We start from the raw sequence: 22,369 nt of genomic DNA on the forward strand, positions 1-22,369 counted from the left end.
GTTCTCCCTTTCTTTCTCTTTCTTTCTTTCTTTCTTTCTTTTTTTTCTTTTTTTTTTTTTTTGAGACATGGTTTCTCTGTCTAGCCTTGGCTGTCCTGAACTCACTTTATATACCAGGCTGGCCTTGAACTCACAGCGATCCACCAGCCTCTGCCTCCTGAGTGCTGGGATTAAAGACATGCGCCACTACGCCCGGCCCTGTTCTCCATTTCTTTAATCATGATGATTAAGTAACATTAGACAAACAAAACCTCATGGCCTGTGACCTTTTAGGATTTGGCTTTTGGGCCATTAAGTTGATGCCTCTGCCAGCCTGCTCTTGTTGAGCAGTGTTCTGAGGTATGGATGAGGTTAAAACCACGGGTCACTGAATGGTTAGCCACGCCCCCCACCCCCACCCAGGACTTGCATTCTAGTTTTCAACATACAAATACAGAGCCCCGAACAGGAAGTACAGGTTTTTGCATAAGCATTCATTTTCAGTCTTGAGTGCAGTGTTGGGTCATAGACACTCTTAGGTAGGGTGACCTTGCCGTTTTTTGCGTTTGCCGCTGTGTGTGCGGTGGGACGTCGCTGTGCGGTGGAACGATGTGTGCGGTGTGATGATGTGTACGGGACGGGGGCGGGGGCGGGACATCGCTGTGTGGTGGGACGATGTCGGGGGGGGGGGGACGTCGCTGTGCGGTGGAACGATGTGTGCGGTGTGATGATGTGTACGGGACGGGGGCGGGGGCGGGACATCGCTGTGTGGTGGGACGATGTCGGGGGGGGGACGTCGCTGTGCGGGGGGACGATGTGTGCAGTGGGACGATGCGTGTGGTGGGACGTTGCTGTGCATTTTCTGATGACTAGTGATGTTGCGTGTTTTCCGTGTGCCACGTCCCACACGACATTCTAATATCTGTTCATGCCTTTTGCCCTTTTTCTAATTGGGCTGTTTATTCACTGTTAGATTTTTATAGGCTCTTCATAAGCTCTGGTAAATGAGTCCCTTGCCAGATGTATAATAAATACCTTCTTATCCTCACAAAGTCCTTCAAGAACAGAAGGCTTCAGTCTTGCTGCGGTCCAAGGGCTATGCCATTTGTAGGAAAAGCTGACCTCTCCTTCAACCCTTTTGAACCACTGAGATAGGAAAGTGACAGGGTTCAAAAAAGTAGACTCTGGGCTCTTAACCTGTTACCTATGGAGAGTCTGCTTTAAACAGAGTTGTCATAAAACACCAGATTAAATGGTCACAAGGCCAGAATGTTTACAGACAAGAAGCCCTTGTGACTAGACTAAACCAAAGCCAGTGGCCTTTCAGATGGACCTCCAAGTGACAACGACAAAGGGGGATGTTACTGTTTCACCAAAAGCCCTTGGTAAGCCCCTGAAGTCATCCCATTTATCAGGACAAAAATCACAGTATTTGCTCTTAGTTAACTTAAAAAAAAAATCACTAATTTTGGAGGTCACAGCTGAGCAATGCATCATTAGCTTCCCACGAGCTTGCCAGAGATAAAAACCTCTGATGTGTGGGTTCTGATAACAGTTGCCTTGGTTACTTTGCAGCAACTTGAAGCCTGCTTTCTCTAAAAAAACAACCCCCCCAAAAAATACCAAAACACAGCAACTCTTTGCTTAAACCTGCAGACATCTGATGAGAGACTAAGTATTATACAAGGATTGGCATTTCTGCCTTCATAATGTGTCTGTCCGCTTTGTTGCCCTAACCCATGAGGTCAGGTTCCATTGAGCTCCGCAGGTGGACATGTTGAATATTTGAGTAGTGGTTTATCCAAAGCCCTAACAATAAAGGGTTAACTCGGCCTGCTTCCACTCCACCCTATTTTGTGCTCAGGCCTAGAGCAGTGGTTCTCACCGGTGGGTCGCGCATGAGATGTTTACATTGGACTCATACGGGCAGCAAAATGGTGAAGTGGCAACAAACATAACTTTATGGTTGGGGCTCAGCACAACACGAGGAGCCAGCTGTGTTAAAGAGCCCCAGCATCAGGGACGTTGGGAACCCCCAGCGGTCCAGAGCAAATCACAGGCTGGGACTTTAATGTGAGCAGTTCAGCAGTGATTGGGTTAAGTCACTGTCCATTTAGCCCACCAACCTCAAGGTCAGAATGCTTAGCCACAGAAGGGAAAAGAAATCTTTGAAACCATGCCCATGACCAAGGGACGATTAGCAAACTTCAGCCTGGCCCAGAAAAATCAATAAGAGCTGGCTGGTCTATTGTGAAGAACACAGCAGCCTGACCCCTCTCCGTTGCTGCTGAAATGCCTCGCCTGGAGCTTGCCGAGCTCCCACCGAAACCCCGGTACGGGACTTCCTCTTGGTCTGCCTGTCCTGTGTGACTTGCTCTCATTTCTATCTTCCCACACCTCAAGGTCTGCTGCCCCGCTATCACCGCGCTCACAAAGGAGTTGGAGACGCTTGTGGGGATCTATTCTAATTTGATTTTTCAATAGCCGTGTTTAACAACTTGTTCTTCAGATTCTCGGAAATTCAACAGCCATCTCTGAGCAGGTTTTGACACACGCTTTGTCAAGTCCCTTTAGTTTTGCCTGCCGCCTCAGTATTTGATCTTGTCTCCTGCTTCAGTGTCAAAATAAAAGCCATGTGAAAAATTCCCTTTCCTCATCTCTAGGTTTGTTAGGGCCATGTCCCAACTATATCTCAATCCTGCCCCTTCCTTTATTTATTTATTATTTTTGTTTGTTTGTTTGGATTGGCTTTTGGTTTTTAGAGACAGGGTTTCTCTGTGTCATCCTGGCTGTCCTGGACTCACTTTGTAGACCAGCCTGGCCTCGAACTCACAGAGATGCACCTGCCTCTGCCTCCCAGAGGACTGGGATTACAGGCTTGCGCCATTCATTGCATGCCTGGTTTCTTCCTTTGTCTTTTATCTACAGAGGAAGGCATCCCCACTTGGCATCTCAGGCCAGGGTCCTTGGTACCAGCTCAGCTGGTGGCCCTCTTCTGCAGGCCTTCAGAATTCAAACACATTGGCTTCCCTCCTGCTTCAGCCCTGCCCCCACATCCCTCCTTCCCAGACTCTCTTCCTCCTACACCTCCCCACTTTCTCCTCAGTCTTCATCTCCCTTCAGGCCCGCATCATGGATACCATGTTCCGCAGTCTGCAGAACCTGACCTCTCTCTAAATCCTTTCCCAGGTCCCATCGAGCACCCAGCTCACTCCACCATGCCCTTAAGACACTCCCCCTCCTGCATCCCTGCATGCTCCTCTTTTCCTCCTGGTTGTTTCCTGGCTTCTCCTCTCTCATAAGCCAGAGCATTCCAGGTCACTACCCGGCTCTCTCACTTCTGCCTTCCACACCCACTCAGGGTGACTTGCCCAATCTCAAAGTCTTGGTGGTGAGAGCCCAGCGGCTACCCTCCCCACATCCCCACCCCCGCACCACTGATAAGCCCCTGGAGTTTCATGCAAATGTCCCTGACCCCCAAGCTCTCATCCCAATAAGTGGCTCCTAGTCCTGTTTCTTCTGGCACTCTCGCCTCCGTCCTGGTCACCGCAATCATTACAGGCTCTTCCCTCTTCTCACCCATTCTCCAGCCCCACCCTAATCCCTGAGCTCTGGTCTCTCCGTGAAGCCTGGTTTTGTCCTTTCACATCTGCCCCTGGTTCTCACCTGGAGAACAGCATCTGTCTTCCCACTGGTCACCCCCTATAATGTATCCTCCTTGAGGCAGCCACCTGAGGTTCCTAGAGTGCAAGTCTGACTACGTCACTCTCTGGGTTAACACCCATTGGTTTCCATGGCTCTTAGGGTCAGGCCTGTCAGAAGGCAACTTGCCCTCCTATGCCAGGTAAATGCAGTGCAGTTGCTCAGTGGACCTCAGAGCCATACTCTCTTTAGCAACACTGGACTATATAAACTATATACGGTTCATCACCTTGTGTGTGTGGTATGTGTACACATATGTGCAAGGTGACACACACAAGATACCTTGTGGTGGCCACAGGAGGGTGTTGTGTGAGTTCTTCTATCACTCTCAGCCTTATTCCCCTGAGATAGGGTTTCTCTTTGAACTGGAAGCTTGTCATTTCAGCTAGGCTGGCTAGCCAGCAAGCTGCTGGGCTCCACCTGTTTCTAGCTCCCTACTGCTGGGGATACAGGTGCGTGTGGCCATGCCTACATTCTTATGTTAGTGTTGGGGATTCAAGCTTCAGGCCTTGGCTGGTTTATGCTAACTTGAAAGAAAGTAGAGGCACCTGGAAAGAGAGCCCCTCAGCTGAGGAACCACTTCTGTCAGACCGGCCTGTGGGCCTAATCTGTGGTGCATTTTCTTGATTAATGGCTGACACGAGAGGGCCCAGCCCACTGTGAGCGGTTGCCATCCCTGCCAAATGGTCCTCAGTTGTGTAAGCTTAGCAAGCTGCAGAGAGCAAGGCAGCAAGCAGCGTTTCTCTGTGGTTCTGTTTTGATTCCTGCGTCCAGTTCCTGCTTCAGTTCCTGCCCTTCTTCCGTGAGTGATGGGCTGTTTACTCGGGAGTGTAAGACAAACAAACCCTTTCCTCTCCAAAGTGGTTTTGGTTAGAGTTTTATCACATTAGCAGAGAGGCAAACTCAGGCAGGTCCTAGCTCCCAATTCACCATGTTAAACTCTGAAAGTCATTGTTTTGTCTTTGTTTTTGTTTTTCAGTGCTGTCACTAGACTTGCAACCATCAGGTACCACCTAGTTCGACAACATGGTTATTATCCCTCAAAAGACAGTTTTACTCATTGCACATTCCCCTGCACAGTGCTGGCAACTGTTATTTTCCTTTTCCATAGGCCCTGGATCCTGGATGTATGGAGTCATATGACACGTGGCCCTTTGTACCTGGTTTCTTTTACCTAGCATGCTTCTGAGGGCCTTGCTTTTCCTATGCAAATTTCAAAACCATCATTGCTTCTGTCCCTCAGTGGCACCCACCACCCTATGTGCTCAGAGATTCTCAACTTCCCATTCTTACCCATTTTTTAAAGGGCTTATTTTGGGCCCCAGATCTCTGTTCCCCTATGCTGGGTTGGGACCCCTGTTTAGGTCATGGCAGCCCCACTCTCCCCATCATAAGCCTCCCTCATGCATCACTGTTTTTCATCCAGCTTGCTTCCCAGCAGGGCAAAGATTTGTCCTATTAGCTCCTACCTCCTAGAGCCTTGTCCAGGCTTGCTGTAAAAAAGACTCCTCAGTAAGCATATGCTATATGAAAAATGCATTAATATTTATTGGTTCGTGAGATGTGCTGGCACATGACTGTAATTCCAGCACCAGGGAGCAGAGGCAGGAGGACCAAGAGTCGAAGGTATACCCTGGGCTGCACAGAGACAATTTATCTCAACAGACTAACAACAACAACAACAACAACAACAACAACCCCAAAACAACAAAAATTGCATTGGCTCATTGGCATGCAGGAAGAGTGCACTGGTAATTTAGCACTGGTACCTTGCAGTCTTGCTACGTGACCACATATTCTGTCCCTTCTGTGATGCCGGGTTGGACTTCGCAGTGAATAGCAAAGGGATCTGAACACAAGTTTGTATCTAGGAGATTCTGAAGAACTGAGGTTGGAGGGTTCTTATGGAAGGGGTTCAGGAAACACAGGTCAGCCTGTATGTGTTCTTGTCACTCCATCCCTGGCACTGGTGGAGGAAAAGCTGTCCCACATAGGCCTAGCCAGGCACTCAATACAGAGGTCTGCCTCGGTGCTGGGGTTTTCATCTGGGAGTGTGTCATTTCCCATCGTCTCTGTGCTGGAGGGGCTAGGGCTTTGTAGTTGTGCCCAGGAGGACTTGGGGCACAAGGAAAGGAAGTGGGAGTGCTAGAGGCTTGCCTAAGGACTCCCTAAACTCTCCATCAGAAAGTCAGCTGTCATTTTGAGGATGTAGTCAACCCCCAGAACTCTCCTAGAAGGGGAGATGCCTGCCTTCCTGGTTAGCAGTGCATCAGAAAGCAAAACTGGTGGCCTTCTCTCTAGAATGTTCCATGTTGGGAGGGCCCACTTGGACACTAACTGTTGTCATATAGGGCTCTATCAAATGACTCCTGGAAAATGTCTCTTACAAAGTGAAAGTATTGCCTATGAGGCCCCTGAACTAGCCATAGGGGACAACGGGAGCCGAAATGTGGAAGATCTGCATGTTTTACCCACAGTGCATTCTTGGAACATTTATGGCCTTTTACCTGACTCTCGCTATAATGAGGCAGGCTAGGGATACTTTACCAGGAAGAACAGAGGCGCTCTTTTCTTGTCCTGCCCGTCCAGGAGACCAGGGTCCTGTTGGAAATTCAGCACTCACCTCCTAGCTAACAGGGGATGGAAGTGACTTGGCATGCTGCCCTAGGGCTCTCAGGCTCCCTTAAACACAGCCCTTTCTCCTTTTTTCTTTGTGTTTTGTTTTGTTTTCAAGACAGGGATTCTCTGTGTAGTCCTGGCTGTCCTGGAACTCACCCTGTAGACCAGGCTAGCCTCAAATTCAGGGATCTGCCTGCCTTTGCCTCCCAAGTACTTGGGACTAAAGGTCACCATTGCCTGCTGGGCAGATAAACAATAGGTACATTTATTTGAATGTAAGTATATCCTTCATATTGCATGAGATATATTTACACTTTTATAGTCTCCAGGCAGGGAGGCTTGTTTCCCAGGCCTGACAGGAAGGGTAGCAATGAATTCAGACTTAGAAATCGTAAACAATGTTTAGACCTCAATTTTGAGGAATATTTCTGTGGTTGCAACCTTCCAAACATCCTCTTCAAGTATCAGTGCTCCATTAAAAAAAGAAACCTGCTGTATTTCTATACTTCAGAAAAGGATTTATTTTATTATTTATGCATGTGTGCACATGTGAGCAGGTGCCCTGAGCGGCTGGCTGAGGTCCTTTGGTCTCCTGAGCTGGAGTTAATGCCGGTTGTGAGTCGTCTCTGTCATGGGTGCTGTGAATTGAATTGAAGTTCTGTGGAAGAGGCCCCAGGTTCTTAAGCCCTGAACCGTCATCCAGCCAGCCCCTTTGTTACACTTTTATTTATATCGCTTAGTCTGACTATTGGTAATAACAATATCAAGAACGTAAAAGTACCTGCTTACAGAAAAAAAAAGTGAGAATTAATGAAATTTAAAAAATAAAACAAAACTTTATCCCTCCTGAAAGGGACGAAGTCACACTTTGTCAGAGCTGGGATTCTAGGAGCAAGGAGGCAAAGGGACTTGCCACAAATAACCGCAGCTGAGCACGCCACCCAGTGGGTACACACACCACTTGCCCTTCCCCCTGGACCTCAGGGCATAGTGGATCCTGGGCAGAAAAGTGAGGGGGCCACTTGGGATTGAACCACAGATCAAACTGGGGACACCTCGGGCGCAAATTCACTCTTTTCGGAAATCCATCTGCTTCTCTGGGCTCACGTTGCTGACGAAGTGAAAGAAGGAAAAGAAACCTGGGAGAAATCGAGAGGCAAAACAAAACAAAACAAAACAAAACACAAAAAACAAAAACAAAACAAAACAAAAACAATAAATAAAAGTCCGCTGAGCCATGGAATTGTTTCGGAGACACCGCGCTGCCGCATCAATGTTACAGGGTGATGCGCCTGCGCGGTAGGTTGGAATTGGCTGCGAAGGAGACTCATTTTGGACCAAATTCCACGTCAGAGTTCCCTTAGTCCTGAGAATGGAGCAAGGGTAGGGAGTGGAGGACACAGATCCACGGCAGTTTGGATGTTTCTGGATAGTGTGTCTTTAACCAACTTCATCCTATCCTGTGGAGATTCCTTGTCCGCTTCCTTGGGAGAAGCTGGGCAGGCAGCTGGCATAGTTTGGAAGCTGAGACAAAGATAGCATGGAAGGGTCAGCCCCTGTACCAGCACATCTTCCATTTTTTCTCCCTGATTTCCATGTTCTTAGCTGACCCTACTGGCTACCCACTGCTCTCCCAGACCCTCACGGTAATTTTCTTAAACAATCTCGCCGCTCCTTTCTACCCCGGACCCCTTTCTACCCTGGACCTCAGCTGAGATAGTCGAAGATCACATCCGTGAGCCTGCTGCGCAGATGCTGGGATTACAAACGTCTTTCTCAGAGTGCTCAGCTCTGAGCGCTTGACTGTCCGACCACCTGCTGGAACCCACGTGGTTTCGGACTCCTCAACACAGAACTGGACAGGACACAGGGACTGAAGCTGTTGTCCAAACTCTACCGTGCCAGTGGTGCGGGACCTCAGAGGCAAACCATTGTGGTTTCAGGGTGACTTGATTAATGGCCACCCACCTGGCTCGCTTATTCATGGGACTGTAGATTAATAGATATGGATTAGAATTTAGCTATACAGTACAGGATCCAGAATTGTCAGGGAAGAAAATGGAAGCCTAGCGAAGTAAACGTATTTGCTCTGTTACCCTAGTTACTTATGGACTATAATTTAGCCTGCCTGGCAAACATCTAATATTCTCTCTCTCTCTCTCTCTCTCTCTCTCTCTCTCTCTCTCTCTCTCTCTCTCTCTCTCTCTCTCTCCTCTCATCCTCTCTCTCTCTCTCTCTCTCTCTCTCTCTCTCTCTCTCTCTCTCTCCCCCTCTCCCTCTCTCTCTCTCTCTCTCTCCAGCCCCTGCCAGCCTCTTGGATGTGCATAGTGGCAAGGGAGGCCTCAGGATTCCTCTAGAGATGGATTATTTTATTTTATTTTTATAGTCTGAGCTCAAGCGAAGACTCTGGAAATTCCTTAACCATCTATTGTGGATTGGGGTGAAAACACTTGGCTTATTTGCTCTCTGCTATGTCTATGGAAAGGCATCCAGCAGTCAGCTCCCTGGCCAGCCTGGATGGAGTAGCCCCACACCTCTAGAATGTTGCCCGTTCTGCGCCAAGGCCTCATCCCTCTACCGACACCTCCTCTCCCAACCACAGCAGCTGCTTGTCTGTCTTCTGGGCCGGGGACACATCTGCGTGTAGCAGTCAGTGCCCAGCTAATTCCTGGTGGCCTTCCCTACTGACTATACAGGAACTGAGCAATTTCTCCAGCCAGCCCCTGGGGGGAAACAATTCAATATTCCTGCAGCCAGAGTCTTTACTGGCCAGGCAGATTGTGGCTGGGTCTGGTTCTAGGAAGAGTGAGGCCAGTTTGTGTTCTTGGGAGAGCAGGAAGGCACCGAGGGATCTCACAGCTCCCTAAACAGGGCAAGTGGGGCAAGCCTGTTGGGCCGGATGATGCAATATAAATAAACAGAGATAGAAGGGAATTGGAGAGAGGAGGGTTCTGGAGGAGGAGCCTTCTTGAAGAGATTTTGTTTATTCCTAATTCTCTTTGAAATGAGACTTCAAGTGGTACCCAGAGGGAAAAAGCAGGAAAGAAAACACATCAGAGGCATCAAGCAGTCGATGTGTGCCTCATTCCTGCAAGGGGGCCGGACTTGCTCCATGCCCAACTCCATGCCAGAGGACTGGGTGCCAGGATCACTGCACCCTGGGGATGCAAACTCATGACCATCAGGGTGCGACTTTCTGGGCAACATCTTACTAAGAGACAATGTTCTGCAGGGCAGGGACATGCTCTATGGACCATTTCTGTTTGTTTTGCTTGTGTGTGGGGGGGATGAGGGGGTGGGGTGGGGGTGCCTTAGCACACTTGTGGAGATCAGAGGACGTCTTGAAGCAGTTGGTTTTCTCTTTCCTTCTGTCCTACAAGTTACAAGGATTGAGTGCAGGTTGTCAGGCTCAGCAGCAAGCGCCTTTGCTATCAGGGCTCTTGTGTTGCTGTTGTTTTGTTTTTTGCCTACTGATGAGGTTTCACTGTGTTGCTTAGGCTGGCTTTGAATTCTACTCAAGCAACCCTCCTGCCCTCACCTCTCAAGTATCTGAGACTAAGTCATTTCTGTATCTACAGAGCCTGGTGTATAGTACTTGCTCAATAAACAGTAGCCATGTACTATTATGATGTCATTCTGTGTCCTCATTCTCTCACAGACCAGAAGATGAATGTTATTATTTCCGTGCTGCAAGAGGAAAAGTGGCAGCGTGAAGATGTTATAAGGTCCCACTCAACATGAGAGGGTTTGAAGTGGTCAAACCGGGCTTCAAACCCAGGCAGGCTGATTTCCATGCTCTCTTCCTGTTTGTTGCTCTCTTCTCTCCCCTACTACACTCTTCCCCCTTCCTCCCTCCCTTTCTTTCTTTTTCTTTCTTTCTTTTTTGAGACAGGGTTTCTCTGTGTAGCCCTGGCTGTCCTAGAACTCGCTCTGTAGACCAGGCTGGCCTTGAACTCAGAGATCTACCTGCCTCTGCCTCCCAAGTTCTGGGAATAAAGGCGTGCGAAGCCACTTACTGGCAGCTCTGTAGATTCTTGAAAGAGAGAGCAAAAGGAAGAAAAACTAGACCTGATAAGACAGGAAAGACATTCACTTCAAGCTGGACAAATACAAATAGACAAACCACTATGACTGTAACATTTATAGAACTCATGATTGTCACATGGTTCTCCTGCTGTATGTAGTTTGTTTTATAAATGTATTTTTTTAAAAAGAAAAACTTGTAAGTCACAACAGTGAAATGCTTAGTGGACACCACTTAAATCCTATTCCAAGCATTTACCAACTAAGGTCTATCGAGGAGACCATTGGTACCAGCTCAGTGGCATGACAGAGCTGAGGTTTAGGACTCAAGTGTCCTGACATCCAACCTCAGACGCTCATCCCTCCAGGAAGCTGACTCCAGCTGGCTTAGGCAGGAGCTGGCCCTCTGATCTGGCTCAGAAGCATCTGCCCCCCCCCCAACTGCCCAGCATTCCGAAGCACCACCCTCTCATCCTGTGGTAAGGCTGGCTATGCTGGGTGCACTTGAATTTCTTCCTGTTAGCCTTCATAGTCCAACCCAGCAGGAAGGTGTCAAGGCTGGAGTTCCTCGGGAGGCAGGCAGGTAGGCAGGCTTCCCTGGGGGAAACCGCTGAGGCCAGCCCTCAGAAATCAGGTCTCTGTCTGAGGTACCCAGGCCTCTGGGGCCCAGTGAGGAACAAGCAGTGTCCGGTGCGGACTCTCTGTGCTTGGGTCATTGCCAAAATTCCTGGTTCTTTCGTAATCTGAATACTTGATATTTTCAGGGTAATTTACTTTCCCAAGGCATTTGTCCTGGATCACTAATGTCTGGTACATGAGATATCATTTTTGATTCCATATATTTAAACCTCATTTTTCCCCCTAGACAAGACAAATTGAATTTGTAGCTTCCCATATGGGCCCTTTACGGAAAGATTGGGGCTGGGATGCCCTGGGTTCCCAGGCTGATGTCGTCTGATTGGCCATGACAGTCCTTTCCCACTTCAGGGTATGAGGGAGTAATTGCAGTCACTCCAACTGGGAGATGGCATGATTGGGCTTTTTTCCTAAGGGGGTAGCGGGGGGTGGGGTGGGAGAGAAAGAGATCTTAACAGATGGATGAGTTTCTGGCATTCGCAGTTCTCTCTACTGCCTGGAGGGCCCTTCTAGAATAGAAGCCTCAGAAGCCTCAGAGCAGTACACAGTTTCACCATCCACTGAGCCCTTCCCCGTGGGACAGAGAAGGCAGGGCTGTCCTATGTGCCCGGGACAATGCTGGGAAGCTAACAGTACAGTCGAGGATGGACAGAGAAGGTGAGGTGAGAGGGGCAGTTCCTGAGTGTCACCCTGGGCTTCCCCTTCCAAAACCAGAGCTCTCCTCTCCCACCAGGGCTTATTCAGCTTGCCACTTTCTTCTGGTGACAAAACCCCAGCCCTAGCTGTGGCTCCTGGCTAGCCTACCTTCAGAAGAAAGAGAGAGTTGGGGAGGGGCGGGGTGAGCCATAGGTGGTGTTCTTGTGTGTGCAGAGAGGCCTGAGGTACAGCCCAGGGGCCTGGTATTGACGCTCAAGTATGAGCTGCAGCTGAGCTCGGGTGCTGATTTCTTCTCCTGGCTCTGGTTGGCTCAGTGTCTGAGCTATCAGAGTCTGTACACTGCAGTAAGAACCTGAGCTAGGGAGTTGGCCCTGACCAGCTTCGAGGCGCTAAAATCTAATCTTGTTAAATAAATAAAGCCCCGAATATAACTTACTCCTTTCCTGCAGCCCAAGGCTACACAGCTCTGTGACCTTGAGTCAGTTGGTTAACCTCTCTGAATCTGTGTTCATAGCTATAGAAAATGAATATAATACAAGTTGCTTTCCTCCACCCAGGTTATTGTAGGTGATCAAAACTATTGATGTGTGTGAGCATCCTTTATAGATGACAAGGTGCTGTTCTGCTGTAAGGGATGATTATAATCATCCTGTCTATTGTAGAGGGACAAAAATAGTTATTTCTTAGCAAGGCCATAGCAACACGAACTCTATTATGATAGGTGAAGAAATAAGCCCGTTTTCCCAGTGGAACAGTGACCCCAGACAGAACCCCAAATGAGAACAATGTGAGTGATTTAATATTAAGGCCCACTCAGGTATAGTCAATAACAAAAGTGCTCTTCAGGGACAGCAAGATGGCTCAGTGGGTAAAAGGTACTTGTCACCAAGCCTGACAACCTGAATTCTACCCCCTGGACCCACATAGTAGAAGAAAACAAAACAAACAAACAAACAAACCCCTGACTCCCTCAAGTTGTCCTCTAATGTCCACACGTGCACGAGCTCAGATACACGAAAATAAATAAATAAACAAATAAATAGTAATGTGACAAAAGTCTTAAACTGCCCTTCATTCTTACTAGAAAAATGATCAGAATCAAGAACAATAAATAGTTCTAGCCTTTCCCAATTCTGGCATCAAACATTATCTTCTGAGACAGGTTCCTGATCTTCCTGTCTCTGAGACTGCAGTGTGAGCAACCACGCCCACCTCCAAACCCCCTGTTCTTTTGATATCATTTAACTGGAGAGCTGGTGTTGGTGTTCAGGCGGAATAGCTGGGCGGTGGTGGCTCAGGCCTTTAATCCCAGCACTCAGGAGGCAGAGGCAGGCGGATCGATGTGAGTTTGAGGCCAGCCTGGTTTACAAAGTAAGTCCAGGACAGCCAAGGCTACACAGAGAGACCCTGTCTCAAAAACAAAACAAAAGAAAGTAAAGAGTCAAAGTGAGTCTCCTCTCTCCAGTGGCTGAGGAAGACACCCACGCAGGGACCATTCTTGTTTCAACTGGGGTTGACCCTGGTTTGACTAACCAGAGCGCTACATTCTCCTGGGAAAGGTGATTGGCTCAGCAGAAGGCAGAAAGTCCAAACGGACCAAGGAGAGCCATCCCGAAGGAGCTAGCAGAGCTAAGAAAAGCAGGTTCTCTCGCTCGTGGAGAATTATCAAGGTGCACGGTTTACGCTTAGAGATTTTGGGTTTCTCGTTGTGCACCTGCTAAGAGTGCAGGGCTGAGAGACGAAGTGATTCCTACGGACGCAGTTCTCAGAGCTGGAAGAGACAAGTTGAGGCAAAGCCAGGTGCCTCAGTTACTTTTCTGTTGCTGTGACGAAAATACCTGACAGAACCGACTGAGGAAAGGAATAGTTTATTGTGGCTCACGGTGAAAGAGTGTAGTCAGTCCATCATGGCTGCGGGAGCGAAAGGCAGTGTCTGGTCACATTGCATCTGCGGTCGGGAAGCAAGCTCCCAATACCTCAGCCCGTGGACCGGTGCCGCCCACGGGTTCGGTGGGTCTTCCTACTTCAGCTAATGTAACCTAGTTCCTCACGGGCACCCCTAGAGGCTAACCTAAACTTCGAGGATCCCTCACAAAATTCTCAGAGGCTAATCTCGCAAACTGACGATATTAATCATCATATAGAACAATCAGGTTTAGGATTGGCAAGGCCGAGGAATTGCAGTGGGCCACGATGCTCAAAAGTTATCTAGCTGGTTGTCTGGTACCTCGCCCTGAGATTACGGCAGGGGAATTGCCCTGAGTATAAGAGCCCCATAGGGAAGTGGGACCTAGTGGCTCAGACCTAAAATCACACCTACCCAGGCAGCCTAGCTAGGAGGATTACAAGTTCAAGGACCTTTCTCGGGGTACAGAGTAAGTTTAAGGTTAACCTTGGCAATTTAGTGAGACTCTTGTCTTAAAACAAAAAGTCAAAAGAGAGCTGTGGATGCAGCTTAGTGTCGGAGAATTTGACTAGCACATGTGAAGCCGGGGTTTCAATTCCTAGCACTAGGCATTTAGGGCCCAGCAGAGGAGGTGCTTGGGGGAGTATGTTTTGGATTGGGCTGTTTCTGTGTGAGCTGTTGCTCTCTAAGAGAGAGTCAGTTGTCCAGGTGTCAAAGCCTCAGAAAATAAAAACCATGATTATTGCAGCCAGGATGGCAGCTCATCTTCTTGGAGGCCGGTCGGGGCTTGTCACAGAACGGTGGCAGGGCTTCCCGGCAGCAAGACAGGACAAGGCTCTGGGTACAAACTCTTTCTGGCCTCTCCTGTGTATTGTTGGCCATCGTCTTGTGGGACAGAGCAAGTTACTTGTCCAAGCACACAGTCCCCCGGTGGGAGGAGACTACAGTGGGGGTTGGAGCAGAACTAGGAAAGGCCCTTTACCTGGAGCCCATCACTGCAGCCACCTGCCCGTTAGGCCATTGGAAATGTGCTGTCCCTGGTGCTGGCTGCAGTCGAGGACATCCCCGCCCCACTTAGCAACTTCCACTCTGTGACCTTGACTAGATTGTAGGAAAGTATTTCAGGATGGACCAGTATGAAACAGGGTTGTGCTTATTCAGTAAAGATGAGAGTATGGGCTGGAGCCGTATGTGCACAAAGGCCAGGATTTTATCCCCAACACTGCACAAACCAGGTGTGACAGCAGCACACACCTGCGACGCCAGCCCTCAAAAGGCAGAGGCAGGAGAAACAGAAGTTCAGGATCTTTCTTGTCTATAAGGCAACTTGGAGACTAGCCTGAGTTACATGAAGCCCTGGGTCAAAACGTGGACTACTTCCCTCATCTTTAAAGCCTGTCACATGTTTTATATGAAGTGCTTGCTTCAGGTTTTAAAGGTGGGAATAGAGTGCTGGTGAAGTCAAAATCAGCGTTCGCACGAGTTCCGGCCTTGAGCAAGGGATGGCTTTTTAATAAAATTCTTGTTTGACATCTTCCTCAGAGAAAGGCTTGTCTCTTCAGGCGCCCTTCTGTGATTTGTCAGTCGCATTGACATTGGTGACTCTCAGAAAGGAAGAAGTGTAATTGGCAGACTAGGACAAGCGGCTCCTTTCTTGCCCCCTGCCCCCTTACTTCTCTGTCTTTCTGCCCTGCCTCTTAGCCTCAGCTTCCCAACGAAGGGCTGCTCCAAGTACGAGATGAAGCAAAGTTTGCCTAATGATGAATTCTCCTGTTGATACAATCCCCCCACCCCCACCCCATCGATCTTGTCTATGTGACAAAGCTTTGGAAACCACATCTGCCTTGGGATCATCAAAGTGAACAGACTGTCCAGAATTCTGCCTCTTTGAAGGCATTTCTTTCTTTCTTTCTTTCTTTCTTTCCTTTCTTTTTTAATTTTTGGGCTTCTAGACACAACAGCCTGAGTACAAAGGGGGTGCATTGGAGTTTAGTTACTGAAGCCAGTTATCCATCATCTCACCCACAAGTATTTGTTTTGTACCTACTGTGTGCCGAGACCCGTCCTAGAGGGACACAAAAGAGGCTAAGAAGACAACCCTGCTTGCTGGGGTCTACATGTTTATGCTTGTCAATTAATAAAATATATGGATGTGATGGGTAATGGACGGGTAAGGAGGGCTCAGTGATGAGATTTAAAGGTTGGCAAGATGGCTCAGCAAGAATAGCACTTCTGGTGTGATCCTGATAACCCAGGTGGAAGGAGGAACCCAACTCCACAGTGTTGTCTTTGACCTCCACATGCATGCTGGGTCATGTGCATGCCGAATGTACACTAAACACACAGTGGTAATACATTAAAAAAAATTTTTTTAAAGAACTATTTTTTAAAAATCTCATCACCCAAGAGATGCTGCAGTCTTGGGCAGGTGTGAGGTCATGCCAATGGGAAAGGTAGTAGACCCAGAGGGTGGACCTAGAGACCACAGCGCAGACCACGCGGTGAGTGTGTGTCCTAGACCTCCTCATTGGGACGGTGATGTGGCCAGCTTTCCTAACGGCAGAGGCTCCCATGGGGGAGCAGAGGATGGGCTGGCCAGCGGAAAACCAATAGAAATCTGATGTGTGTTTGAGGCAGGAATGAGGTGGGCTCAAGTCAGATGGACATGGATCCATTTTGGCCTGGACATAGGACAGTGGGCTGAAACATGAGTCATGGGGTTAATAGCATGTGGAGGCCTCTGTCCTACTGTCCAATAGCTGGGATGACGCCGTGCGTCGCCAAGGCTCGCAAACCCCGCCTTCCTGAGGTGTGCGGGGCGGGCCTAGGCTGTCCACATGCTCCCCAGATTGGTCACTAGTGTGGAGATCTATCCCAAAGACTTTGTGTCACAGTCACCACACAGCAGGGAGGGAGCTACGGGCTTGACTAGCACAGGCCTGTGAGGAGAGGCTGTGCCTGCTGTGCCTATGGCTTGCTCTTCTCAGAGAAATGCACATATACACAGAAAAGGGAGGCTCTGGGGTCAGGTGTTTCCTCAGGAATTCCTGTGTGTGTGTGTGTGTGTGTGTGTGTGTGTGTGTGTGTGTGTGTGTGTGTTATGTGTGAATGTGTGGTGTAGTGTTATGCACTATACTATGGTATGTGTGTGTGTGTGGGGTATGTGTGTGCGGTACAGACTGTGGTGTGGTGTGCTATGGTGTGTGGATGGTGTGCTGTGTGTACGTGTGGTGTTATGTGGTTGTGTGTGTGTATATATGGTATGGTGTGTGTGCGTTATATGTATGTGTGGTATGATGTGATGTGTAGTGTGTGTCTGTGTGTGGTGTGATGTGTGTGTGCATGTGCTGTGACGTGATATGGTGGGTGTATATGTGTGTGTTGTGTATGTGGTGTAGTGAGTGTGTGTGGTGTGATATGTATGTTTATGTATGTATAATGTGATATGGTGTGTGTGTGATATGTGTATGTGTGGGGTGTGTGTGTGATATGTGTATGTGTGGGGTGTGTGTGTGTGTGATATGTGTATGTGAGGTGGGGTGTGTGTGTGATATGTGTATGTGTGGGGTGTGTGTGTGTGTGATATGTGTATGTGCTGTGTGTGTGTGTGATATGTGTATGTGTGGTGGTGTGTGTGTGATATGTGTATGTGTGGGGTGTGTGTGTGTGTGATATGTGTATGTGTGGTGGTGTGTGTGTGATATGTGTATGTGTGGGGTGTGTGTGTGTGTGATATGTGTATGTGCTGTGTGTGTGTGTGATATGTGTATGTGTGGTGGTGTGTGTGTGATATGTGTATGTGTGGGGTGTGTGTGTGATATGTGTGTGTGTGGGGTGTGTGTGTGATATGTGTATGTGTGGGGTGTGTGTGTGATATGTGTATGTGTGGGGTGTGTGTGTGTGTGATATGTGTATGTGGTGTGTGTGTGTGTGATATGTGTATGTGAGGTGGGGTGTGTGTGTGATATGTGTATGTGTGGGGTGTGTGTGTGTGTGATATGTGTATGTGAGGTGGGGTGTGTGTGTGATATGTGTATGTGTGGGGTGTGTGTGTGTGTATGTGTATGTGTGTGGTGTGTGTGTGATATGTGTATGTGTGGGTGTGTGTGCTAGTGTGTGTGTGGGGTGTGTGTGTGCTATGTGTATGTGTGGGGTGGTGTGTGTGTCTGTGTTGTGTGGGGTGTGTGTGTGTGTGCTCTGTGTCTGTGCTGTGTGTGTGTGTGCTCTGTGTATGTGAGGTGGGGTGTGTGTGCTATGTGTCTGTGTGGGGTGTGTGTGTGTGTGCTATGTGTATGTGAGGTGGGTGTGTGGTGTGATCTGTGATGTGTGGGGTGTGTGTGTGTGCTCTGGTCTGTGTGTGGTGTGTGTGTGCTGTCTGTGTGGGGTGTGTGTGTGGTGTGCTCTGTGTATGTGCTGTGTGTGTGTGTGCTGTGTGTGGGGGTGGGGTGTGTGTGCTCTGTGTCTGTGAGGTGGGGTGTGTGTGTGATCTGTGTCTGTGTGGGGTGTGTGTGTTGTGATCTGTGTGTGCGGTGGGGTGTGTGTGTGCTGTGTGTGTGTGGGTGTGTGTGTGTGCTTGTGTCGTGGTGGGGTGTGTGTGTGCTCTGTGTGTGTGTGGGGTGTGTGTGTGTGCTCTTGTTGTGTGGTGGTTGGGTGCTCTGTGTCTGTGTGGTGGTGTGTGTGTCTGTGTCTGTGTGGGCTGTGTGTGTGTGTGCTCTGTGTATGTGCGGTGGGGTGTGTGTGTGCTCTGTGTATGTGTGGGGTGTGTGTGTGTGTGATCTGTGTGTGCGTGTGTGTGTGTGCTCTGGTGTGTGCGGTGGGGTGTGTGTGTGCTCTGTGTATGTGCGGTGGGGTGTGTGTGTGCTGTGTCTGTGTGGGGTGTGTGTGTGTGTGTTATGTGTCTGTGTGTGGTGTGTGTGATATGTGTATGTGTGGTGGTGGTGTGTGCTCTGTGTATGTGTGGGCTGTGTGTGTGTGTGTGCTCTGTGTGGTGGTGGTGTGTGTGTGCTGTGTGTGTGGTGTGTGTGCTATGTGTCTGTGTGGGGTGTGTGTGTGTGTGCTCTGTGTCTGTGTGGGTGTGTGTGTGCTATGTGGTGTGGGGGTGTGTGTGTGTGTGCTATGTGTGGTGCTGTGTGTGTGTGCTATGTGTGTGTGGGTGGGGTGTGTGTGTGCTCTGTGTTGTGTGGGGTGTGTGTGTGTGTCTGTGTCTGTGCGGTGGGGTGTGTGTGTGCTATGTGTCTGTGTGGGGTGTGTGTGTGTGTGCTCTGTGTCTGTGCGGTGGGGTTGTGTGTGCTGTGTGTCTGTGTGGTGTGTGTGTGTGTGCTATGTGTCTGTGCGGTGGGGTGTGTGTGTGCTGTGTGTCTGTGGGTGTGTGTGTGTGTGCTGTGTCTGTGCGGTGGGGTGTGTGTGTGCTCTGTGTCTGTGTGGGGTGTGTGTGTGTGCTCTGTGTATGTGCGGTGGGGTGTGTGTGTGCTCTGTGTTGTGTGGGGTGTGTGTGTGTGTGCTCTGTGTCTGTGTGGGGTGTGTGTGTGCTCTGTGTCTGTGTGGGGTGTGTGTGTGTGTGCTCTGTGTCTGCGTGGGGTGTGGTGTGCTCTGTGTCTGTGTGGGTGGTGTGTGTGTGATCTGTGTCTGTGCGGTGGGGTGTGTGTGTGTATGGTGTGTGTGGGGTGTGTGTGTGTGTGCTCTATGTCTGTGTGTGGTGTGTGTGCTCTGTGTCTGTGTGGGGTGTGTGTGTGTGCTCTGTGTCTGTGTGGGGTGTGTGTGTGCTGTGTCTGTGCTGTGTGTGTGTGTGCTCTGTGCTGTGCTGTGTTGTTGTGGTGTGGTGTGTGGTGTTGCCCTGCTCTTTTTTTTTTTTTTTTTCCGCTTTTCCTTCCCTGTCCCCCTCCCTGCCTGCATGTACCCTGCAGGCCAGAAGAGGGCATCATGGCTGTGAGCCACCCTGTGGTTGCTGGGAATTGAACTCAGGACCTCTGGAAGAGCAGCCAGTGCTCTTAACCACTGAGCCATCTCTCCTGGCCCTGGACTCTGCTCTTAAGGTTGAAGCCCCTGAGCTCAGTGCTAAAGTGAGGGCCTCCCTCCCTCAGCCGGGTTTCCTCCTCTCTGCCTAATCTGGGAAAGCCCAGATGCTCCACGGAGTGTCCTCTAGCGCTCAGGGAGATTACAGGCCCAAACCTTTCCTGATAAGAAACTATTCAGCGTGCACCTGGGGATTCCTAAAAATACCCTTCCCCATGCTAGGAAGATGTTTTGGACTTTAGCTTTCAGCCAATGGCCTTTTCCACACCTCTAACTGTACTTGGAGCCCTTCCCCCCCCCCCCCCCCCCCAAGCTTCCCCTTTTTACTTTGACTGCTTGTGAATGAAGTATCCCTGGCATTCCTAGCCCCAGCGAATCAAACACATTCACCCAGAAAGAAACCCCTCCCACCGCCCGAGGTTTATAAGTCTCTGTTTTACATGAAATAAAGGGGCCACCACCATCCATTCCACCATGACTGTCTGAGACTTGTCATTTATTCAGGGAAAAGAAGGCCCCACCCCACCCCCAGTGCTGGCCACCGGGCTTGACTACTAGTCAGGCAGCCATGTGCTGCTGCCGGCTGATGTCGAAGCAGCCATTTTGTCCACCCAACCCAAAGCGGGCTCTTGCCACTGCCTCTTGGCTTTGTAGCTCCGAGCCTCCGTTACCAGCTGTTCTCCGAGCAGCCGCCACCGACTCTCCCTACTCAAGCCAGGCCCTTGTTGCTGCCTGGCTCCGGCTTCGGAGCCCTGAGCTCCTCGCTGCCACCTGGCCTGGTGCTGGCAGCCTCGCTAGAACAGCAGTAACATTGAGGAGAAATCTTTTTTCCGGAACCTTCTGGGCCACGCTCCACCCTTCTCTGCTCAGAGATCAGCGTTTCTGGGAGGGGCGGAACCTTTGACCCTGATCTTCACTCTTTTCTGCCTGGAAGCCAATTGCGCTCAGGTCTGGGAGAAACATGCATTTCTGGCCAGGTGGAGTCTGGGCCTCCTGGGAAATAAAAAATGACAGTGTGGTATGGTGTGTGTGTGTCTGTGTGTGTGGTGTGATGTTGAGTGTGTGTGTCTGTGTGTGGTGTGTGTGTTATCTGTGTGTCTGTATGTCTGTGTCTCTGTGCGTGTATGTGTCTGTGTGTGTGTGGTGTGTGTGTGTCTATGTGTGGTGTGCGTCTGTGTGTCTGTGTGTGTGGTGTGATGTAGTGTTTGTGTGTGTGTCTGTGTCTGGTTGATGTAGTATGTGTGTGTGTGTGGTGTGTGTGTGTGTGATGTGTGTGTGTCTGTGTCTGTGGTGTGAGGTCGTGTGTGGTGAGTGTATGTGTCTGTGTGTCTGGGTCTGTGTGGTATATATGTGTATGGTATCATGGTTTGTGTGTGTGTGTGTGTGTTTATATGTGGTATATGTGTGTGTGGTGTAGTGTAGTGTGTGTCTGTGGTGTGATGTGGTGTGTGGTGGGTGTGTGTGTCTGTGTGTGTGTGTGTCTGGGTCTGTCTGGTATATATGTGTATGGTATCATGGGTGTGTGTGTGTGTGTGTCCCTGTCTGTGTGTGTGGTGGTGATGAGGTGCTGAGGAGAGGGGAGGTTTTCTGATCTTTGCTATTTCCTGGGGCTGTGTAACTGAGATGTACACTGGCTTTTGTAAGGGAGGTACCATCTGTCATACCAAGAGGAAGAGCAAAGATGGAAGCCTCATGCACCTTCTCGCGGGCTCCCCGCCCTGTCCCATAGTCTGCACATCCCCAGAGTTCCGGAGAATTCCCTCTAGGGTGAGGCGAGGGAGTAGTGGCTTACTCTGGGTTGAGGATGTCTAAAGCACACAAGGAGCCTATCCCAGGCCTCAGCCACGTCACTGAGGTCTAAAAAGAGCAAAGTGTCTTGTTCCACAGTGAGACAGGAAACAGGAATCCCTTTCTTCCCTGTGTGGTTTTGATATGACGGGATGGCTGCCAAGTGGTCACTTCATGATCTCCCCCTTGGGCAGAAGGAGTTGGCATCCATTTACACCGAGCACACAGTGGACATGGGGGCAGAGCTCGCAGCCCTGTCAAGATTGCTCCTTTGACTTTCCCTAGGAGCTTCAGGCACCCCCTGGGCAGCATCTCACAGCTGGCTCTCACCATCCTCCCCTTGTTTGATTTGCGAAATTCTCTGTTTTGGTTCACTGTTTCACACCCACTCTGACAGCCTGCTGTCCCCCCTCAAGGCCCTGGGACATCTGCCAGGCAGTGAAATCAAATGTGAAGTTAAGTACGGCTCAGAGCCTCATCATGTTATTGTCTCCGCCCTCATTTGCTCCATCTTCCCGGGCATGCAGGGTACTCAGGCAGACAGGGACCTCTTGAGAAAATGTCCATCTGGGAATTTTACCCCAAGTACAGCCTTGCGTAGTCCGTGTGTCTGTAACTGAGCTTTAGCAGTTGCCAGCATGCTGCTGATCTCATTCATCTAAAGCGTTAGTCTGTGTTTTTCTGAAGTAGGTAACAAAGGCAAAGACCTTGTCTCAGTCACTGGTCTATTGCTGTGACAAAGCACAACGTCCAAGGCAACTTATGAGGGAAAGCATCTAATTGTGGGGCTTGCTTACAGTGTCAGAGGGTGAGTCCAAGGTCACTGTAGCAGCAGTAAGCAGAGATGGTGCAGGGGCGGTAGCCATGGGCTTACATCTGATCCCCAAGGTGGAGGCAGCAAACATTTGCCTCCACACTACAGTCCTAGACTTCAAGCCACTTCAACCTTCACTTTGGATCGCTAGTGCGCAAGGCAGTGCTTGAAGATCACTGACCTACCTCCATGCCATCATCACATGGGGGAGAGGGTAGCTGGGGGTGGAGCTT

This window comes from Acomys russatus, chromosome 10, assembly GCF_903995435.1.
Source record: "Acomys russatus chromosome 10, mAcoRus1.1, whole genome shotgun sequence".
Classification (NCBI taxonomy): domain Eukaryota; kingdom Metazoa; phylum Chordata; class Mammalia; order Rodentia; family Muridae; genus Acomys; species Acomys russatus.